The sequence below is a fragment of the Bufo gargarizans genome, chromosome 6 (assembly GCF_014858855.1).
Source record: "Bufo gargarizans isolate SCDJY-AF-19 chromosome 6, ASM1485885v1, whole genome shotgun sequence".
Taxonomy (NCBI): Eukaryota; Metazoa; Chordata; class Amphibia; order Anura; family Bufonidae; genus Bufo; species Bufo gargarizans.
In genome coordinates, this window is record NC_058085.1 from 77962400 (window position 1) to 77970739 (window position 8340).

At 47.6% G+C, this 8340-nt stretch overlaps 1 non-coding gene across 1 annotated transcript; it reads left to right on the top strand.

Annotated features, from left to right (window-relative positions):
• Nucleotides 1-428: 428 nt before the first annotated feature.
• On the top strand, nt 429-610 carry LOC122942847. The gene has a single exon (XR_006390743.1). It is a non-coding gene; the product is annotated as a U2 spliceosomal RNA (small nuclear RNA).
• Nucleotides 611-8340: the final 7730 nt, after the last annotated feature.

Consider the following 8340-nt stretch of genomic DNA (forward strand, 5'->3'; position numbering starts at 1 on the left):
CAGATCCTCATCCTCATAACAGTGCCATCCAGAGAGGATCCCCCATAAGTGTCACCCACAGATCCCCCATAAGTGTCACCCACAGATCCCCCATAAGTGTCACCCACAGATCCCCCATAAGTGTCACCCACAGATCCCCCATAAGTGTCACCCACAGATCCCCCATAAGTGTCACCCACAGATCCCCCATAAGTGTCACCCACAGATCCCCCATAAGTGTCATCCACAGATCCCCCATAACAGTGCCACCCACAGATCCCCCATAACAGTGCGTCACCCACAGACCACAATTAGTTCAAAACCCACCAAAAGTGCACCTTTTTGGTTCAAAATATTTTTTTTCTTATTTTCCTCCTCAAAAACCTAGGTGCGTCTTATAGGCCGGTGCGTCTTATACGGCGAAAAATACGGTATATATATATATATATATATATATATATATATATATATATTATTTTTTTTTTTTTATCAGTTTAATATCTGATATGTCCCCTATCTGGGGACCATATTAAATGGATTTTTTTTTTAACAGAGAGATGGAAAAAGAGCTTTCTCTGTCCACTCCACGCATTGATCTGGTATTGCAGTACCTAGGACCGAAGCACCCCTTCTATTCCAGTATGAAAAAACAGAATGAAATTGGTTGCAAGCATCCTTCCTACTTCCAGCAAGCAAGTGGAAAGTTGTGTCCTGCCTCAGTCTGCACTTCAGCTTATCCTCTCTCTGTCTGCCCAGTGCTGTGCTGCTTGCTTACTGCATACCTGCATCTAGTCTGTCAATCTCCTAATGCAGCGCACTGTAGTTTGTTCTGGAACCTACACAGTCTGCTCACACCCCAAATCCAATTAAGACTGACTGAAGGATTAATTGGCTTATTTATCAACTGAATGAAGTATTTGGACCTCCACGTACCTTGGTCTTGATTAGCCTGTTGTGCACATGGGATCCTCAGCTTTTCCTGGAAATTGACACTTTTGGGGCAAGTTGGCTGGATGTAACCATTTTGCTTTTCCAGTCCTTTAGTAACTAAAGTATGCCTGTGTCTCCCTCTTGTGGATCTTCTAAACTGGAGGCGAGAAAGTAGTCCAGCACTTTCTATGTATCAGCAGCAGCTGGACCTACCTTGTCTGGACAATGGACGGAACACTGCAGGTGTCACAGAAAGCTGGTCAGTAGTGATGGCCCGAACAGTTCCCAGCGAACATAGCTTGTTCGCGTTTGCCGCGGCGGGCGAACATATGTGATGTTCGGTCCGCCCCCTATACATCCTCATTGAGTAGACTTTGGCCCTGTACCTCACAGTCAGCAGACACATTCCAGCCAATCAGCAGCTGCTTATTTATTTATATTTTTTTCATATATATATATATATATATATTGCAGTTGCCTGGCTGCCCGTGTGTGAGAGGCTGCAGGCTCAGTCACAGACAGCACGTGCACACCATTCATACAGGGTGTGACAGAAAATACCTTGCAGATAAAAAAAAATTCTATTTAATATTTTTCTGTGATATAATCACATTTGCAAGCCCGTGTGTGCCAGGCCCACACAGACTGTATTGTGGTCACTGGCTAGGCCTTCACTCATTCCGTTACAGGGTGTCATTCACTCAAACACCTTGCAGATAAAAAATAAAAATATTTACAATTTTTCTGTGATATAATCACATTTGCAAGCCCGTGTGTGTCAGGCCCACACAACTGTATTGTGGCCACTGGCTAGTGGCTAGGCCTCCACTCATTCCGTTACAGGGTGTCATTCGCTCAAATACCTTGCAGATAAAAAAAAAAGATTATTTCACATTTTTCTGTGATATAATTACATTTGCAAGCCCGTGTGTGTCAGGCCCACACAACTGTATTGTGGCCACTGGCTAGTGGCTAGGCCTCCACTCATACTGTTACAGGTTGTCACTCACTCAAATACCTTGCAGATAAAAAAAATTATATTGAATTTTTTTCCATGATATAATTACATTTGCAAGCCCGTGTGTGTCAGGCCCCTACAGACTGTACTGTGGCCACTGGCTAGGCCTCCACTCATACAGTTACAGGGTGTCATTTACTCAAATACCTTGAAGATAAAAAAAAATAAATTTAAAATTTGTCTGTGATATAATCAGATTTGCAAGCCTGTGTGTCAGGCCCACACAGACTGTATTGTGGCCACTGGCTAGGCCTCTACTCAAATACCTTGCAGATAAAAAAAATCTATTAAAAATTTTCCTGTGATATAATTACAGTTGCAAGCCTGTGTGTGTCAGGCCCACACAGACTGTACTGTGCCCACTGCCCAACACTTATATAGGGTGGCAAAGTACCTTTCACGCATAGTACCACTTATCTAAAAAAAAATGACAGGCAGAGGCAGGCCATCCCGATTTCCACTGGCCCTGGAATAATGCCCAGTGTTTAGAGGCCACGTACCCTGAACCCAGAAAATTCTGAGAAAATAGTTGACTGGCTTACACAGGACACCCAATCTTCAACAGCTTCCGCTAAGAACCTTGACACACCATCCTCCTCCAGCTCAGCTTTGGTCACCTGCTTTCAAGTTACCACTCTCCCGCCTGCCGCCACCACCACCACAGCCACCAACGCCGTTTTACTTGATCCCTCAGAGGAGTTATTTACACATCAGTTGGATGAAATTAGTGATGCGCAACCATTATTGCCAGAGGATGTAGATAACAGGGATATGTCTCAGTCAGGCAGCATTACACACATGGACGTACAGTGTGATGATGATGATGATGATGATGTTGTACCCGCTGCTGCTTCCTTTGCTGAGGTGTCAGATACAACTGAAGCGGTTGATGATGATGATGTGTCCGTGGATGCCACGTGGGTGCCTGCTCGAAGAGAAGAAGAAGAGGGGGAAAGTTCAGAAGGGGAGACAGAGAGAAGGAGAAGACGAGTTGGAAGCAGGGGGAGGTCGTCGCAAGGAGCTAGTGGCACAGTCAGACAGCATGTATCGGCACCCGGGGTCAGCCAGACAGCACGCCAATAAACGCATGCTGTTGCCACCACCAGAATGCCGTCATTGCAAAGCTCAGCCGTGTGGCATTTTTTTTGTGTGTCTGCCTCTGACAACAGCAATGCCATATGCAACCTGTGCCAAAAGAAACCGAGTCGTGGGAAATCCAACCCCCACCTAGGTACAACTGCTTTGCGAAGTCACATGATCTCACATCACAAACGCCTATGGGATCAACACATAATGACGAGTAGAAGCAGCACACAAGCTCAAAGCCACCATCCTCCTCCTGGTCCAGCATCTTCAGCCACATCCACCACTGCTGTCCTCCTTGCCCCCTCTCAACCACCCGCCTCTCACCTTTGGCAGTTCCATCTCATCTGCCCACAGTCAGGTGTCTGTAAAGGAAATGTTTGAGTGTAAGAAGCCAATGTCACAGAGTCACCCCCTTGCCCGGCGTCTGACAGCTGGCTTGACGGAACTCTTAGTCCGCCAGCTTTTACCATACCAGCTGGTGGAGTCTGAATCCTTCAAAAAATTTGTCGCTATTAGGACACCACAGTGGAAGGTACCCGTACGATTTTTTTTTTTCAAAAAAGGCAATCCCAAACCTCCCAAAGGAAGTCATGTAATCTCTGGCATACAGTGTTGGGGCAAGGGTCCATCTGACCACTGATACCTGGTCTGCAAAGCACGGTCAGGGCAGGTATATCACCTACACTGCGCATTGGGTCAACCTGCTGACGGCTGCCAAGCATGGAATGCGTGGCTCTGCAGCGGAGTTGGTGATACCGCCTTGACTTGCAGGCAGGCCTACTGCCACCTCCTTTACTCCTCCTACTCCATCCTCTTCCATAACCTCCTCGGCTGAGTCCTCTTCTGCTGCGGCATCTGGCTGCACATCATCTGAATCCCCCCAGCTCCCCAGGGGCTATTCCACATCCCGGATACGACAGTGTCGCGCTGTCTTAGGGTTGACTTGCCTGAAAGCAGAGAGCCACAGCAGACCAGCACTCCTGTCCGCCCTGAACGCACAGGTGGATCAGTGGCTGGCCCTGCACCAACTGGAGATCGGCAAAGTGGTGTGTGACAATGAAAGCAATTTGTTGGCGGCATTGAATTTGGGCAAGTTGTCACATGTGCCGTGCATGGCACGTGTTGAATCTCATCGTACAACGCTTTGTGTCTAAGTACCCAGGCTTACAGGACGTCCCCAAGCAGGCCAGGAGGGTGTGTGGCCATTTCAGGCGTTCCTACACGGCCATGGCGCACTTTTCAGACATTCGGCGTCTAAACAACATGCCAGTGAGGCACTTGATTTGCTACAGCCCGACACGTTGGAATTCAACACTCCTAATGTTCGACCGCCTGCTCCAACAAGAAAAAGCCGTCAACAAGTATTTGTATGACCAGGGTGCTAGGACAGCCTCTATGGAGCTCGGAATTTTTATGCCATGTTACTGGACGCTTATGCGCAATGCCTGTAGGCTCATGCGTCCTTTTGAGGAGGTGACAAACCTAGTCAGTCGCACCGAAGGCACCATCAGCGACATCATCCCAATTGTTTTCTTCCTGGAGCGTGCTTTGCGTAGAGTGCTGGATCAGGCTGTAGATGAGCGTGAAGAGGAAGAGTTGTGGTCACCATCACCACCAGAAACGGCCTGGTCATCATCGCTTGCCGGACCTGCGGCAACGTTGGAAGAGGAGTATGAGGAAGAGGAATGTGGCTTTGAGGAGGAGGAAGACCAACCACAGCAGGCATCCCAGGGTGCTCGTTGTTGTCACCTATTTGGGACCCGTGGTGTTGTATGTGGCTGGGGGGGAAGAACAGACCGTCAATGACATCAGTGAGGACGAGGAACAGGAAATGAGTAGCTCGGCATCCAACCTTATGCAAATGGAGTCTTTCATGCTGTCATGTCTGTTAAAGGGACCCTCGTATAAAAAGGATGAAGGAGAACGACCTGTACTGGGTGGCCACGCTACTAGACCCCCGGTATAAGCAGAAAAGTGGTGGAAATATTACCAAATTACCAAAAGTTAGAAAGGATGCAGCAGTTCAAAACCATGTTCAAAATATGCTTTACACAGCTTATAAGGGGGATGTCACAGCACAACGGGAATCTAACAGGGGAAGAGGTGAAAGTAATCCTCCTCCTACCACGACGGCAAGGACAGGACGCTTTACAGATGTGTTGTTGATGGAGGACATGCAAAGCTTTTTCAGTCCTACACATTGCCACAGCCCTTCGGGATCCAGCCTTAGAGAACGACTCGACCGACAGGCAGCAGACTACCTCGCCTTAACTGCAGATATCGACACTCTGAGGAGCGATGAACCCCTTGAGTACTGGGTGTGCAGGCTACACCTGTGGCCTGAACTATCCCAGTTTGCGATAGAACTTCTGGCCTGCCCCGCTTTAAGTGTCCTGTCAGAAAGGACCTTCAGTGCAGCAGGTCACCTCGGTCAAAAAAGTGTTGATTACCTCACCTTCATTAAGATGTATGAGGCATGTATCCCGAAGGGACTGACAGTGGGGGATACGTTTGACTAACAAAAGGCCTGATGACATGCCCTGGCCTCAAAATGGTCCCCACGCTGCTGTATTTAATGTCTGCATACCGGAAGACTTTCGTGAATTCTCCGCCACCAACTAGGATTCAAGCCGCAATGTTTTAGTCACCTTTCTGCCTGGAAAACATCAATTTATTAGGCATGTGTACATGCCTAATTTTTCTGGCCTCTAGTGCTGCACTGTGGCTGCAAAAACAAAACAAAAAAAAGGCACATACATGTGTCAATTCCCCTTCGTAATCGGTACCTTGTTGTGGTGAAGGGGCTTGCGTATCACAATGAAGCGATCATGACCTCTATTAGTGTGTTGGCAATGCTTCCACACCCCAGATAAGGCCGTTACTTCATTATGATCAGACTAAAAGCGATCGGCTGGATAATTTTTCATAGAAAAAACATTATTTTTATTTTTTTTTTGTAAGTTGTATGGGTTTTTAATACATAAAATAAAAAAATCATAATAAAGTCTCTTAATAGTTTATTAGAAATAATGCAGACAATTTAAAAAATCCCCTTCAATTCCAATACAAAGCAAGTACAGAGCTCAGAACAAAATTATTTCAGGATGTCGTTTATTCGACAATGATTAATCAATTCGACACATGTCCCCGGATAGGGGACGTAACAGGGATTAAACTGATAGGAATAGCACTAGTTAAGACATCACTCATATAGTGTGTCACAGCACATTGTTCCTTGCACGCGCAGTGCCCCAACTTGGGAGTAAGAGGACCGACCAAGCTGCTTTTTCCATCTCCCGGTTCCTAAAATCAATTCAGTTTGGTGTATCAGAGTTTGGTCTGTCACTGTGAAGGCAGTCGAAGGTACCCGGCCTAAATTTTTTTTCACAAAAGGCAATCCCTGATATGGGACGGAACAGGGATTAAACTGATGAGAATAGTACTACAGAAAATACCACTCATGTCGGGTGTGACAGTAAATTGCACGGCGCAGACGCAGTGACCGTGGCGTGGATTCAAACAAAGGGGAGGGAGCCAGCGTTTTTTTTAACCATCTCCCCGTTCGAAAAATCTATTTAATAAATGGACCCCAGATTAGGGACTATGCGTCAACTATGTAATTTTCCATGGATCCCCCTCTGGCATGCCACAGTCCAGGTGTTAGTCCCCTTGAAACAACTTTTCCATCACTACTGTGGCTAGAAAGAGTCCCTGTGGGTTTTAAAATTCGCCTGTCTATTGAAGTCAATGGCGGTTCGCCAACGTTTGCAGAAATTAGCGTTCGCCGTCCGCAAACTGAAAATTTTATGTTCGCGACATCTCTACTGGTCAGGTCAGGGGTCCGGTCACTAGATGACATCACAAGGGGCCCCGAAGGAACACTGAACAATGGGGCCCTGACATCACAATCAACAATGCCATTTAAAAAAATATTTTTTTTGCACTACTCACTTCTCCATTCCCACCTCCTATCTGTCTTTCTGTTTGACGTGCTTTGGCACCAGGACTTATGTGCGAAGAAAAGGCATGGCCAAAAGTGGGCGGTGCTATGTAGATGGAGAACCCGAAGAGGAGCATGATGGTGATTGCAGAGCGGAGGACGCACGTTCTCCCTGGTTTGTGAGAGCAAAAAGCTTTCTGGAATGTGGCTGGGGCCTGCAGGCTGTCGCCTTGAGAAGTGATCTGCATTAGGGAGCATTGGCCTGGTCGTCGAGGCCAACCAGGTATCACTTCTCGGCCTCCTGGCTAAGATCAAGTGTAGGGATACACAGGGTCTTGGCTGGAAGGTGCCTGGGGTACCCGATTCCTCGGCCTTGGGGGACAGCACGGGTTTATAGCCTGTGTTGTGCCCCCTTGCTGTTATAGGGGATAGGCTTAGTCCCCGGGCAACGGGAGGCGATCGCGCTTGTCAGTGATATTTCGTTTTTCGATTGTTATTTTGGAGCGTGATCAATTCGGCGTTGAAGCATTTGAGGTCCCTTTACCCGGGCTGGATTGGAGGCTCATCTTGACTGGTGTGTATCCTTTTTTGTTTTCGGGGTTGGGATTAGGCCTTGGTGCGTGGAGATGCCGTTCTCCTTCGGCTTTGCGGATGGGGAAACCCATATACATCAATCCATCCGGATTGAGGTTGCGGAAAAGGTCAAAAGACGCTGCGATATATTGTGGCCGAAATCCTGAACAGTGTTTTCCAGGTCCGAAGGGAGGACATCCTGTGTCTGCGAGACCAGGAATACAAGGGCCTGTACACCATCACCTTCTGCACGAAAGCATGCTGTGATAACATCTATGCAGCATTGCAGGTTGCGGACCAGGCCGATGACCATCTCGACGGTCTCCACTTTGTGCTCCTCTACGGTGAGGAGTCGGTACATTGGGTTGTATGTATGTACAGTCCATTTGTACCAGAGGAAGACGTCACCTTATTCCTCAAGCGATACTGCAGAGAAGTACGCTTCTCACATGAAGTGAAAAACTCCGAAGGCTTCTGGAACGGGAAGAGGAAGTATTTTGTGAAATTTGACAAAGACCCTGCAGGTGTTGGGGGTCTCGCTCACCCGCCATCTAATTTTGCTATAGGGAGAAACAGGGGTTATCTCCTGTACTCCCAAATGCCCTCATTTTGTCAGAGTTGCCAGAGATTTGGGCACACAAAAGAGAACTGTGACTCAAGGGTGAGGTGTTGCAATAGATGTGGGAGCGAAGGACATGTGTCCTCAGGTTGCAATGCTTGCGACCTGTGTGGCCAAATTGGTCATAAACACAAGGATTGCCCTCTCAAGGCTCGTACGTATAGAGCGTCCGCCGGGGAGCCTGACCAAGGGACA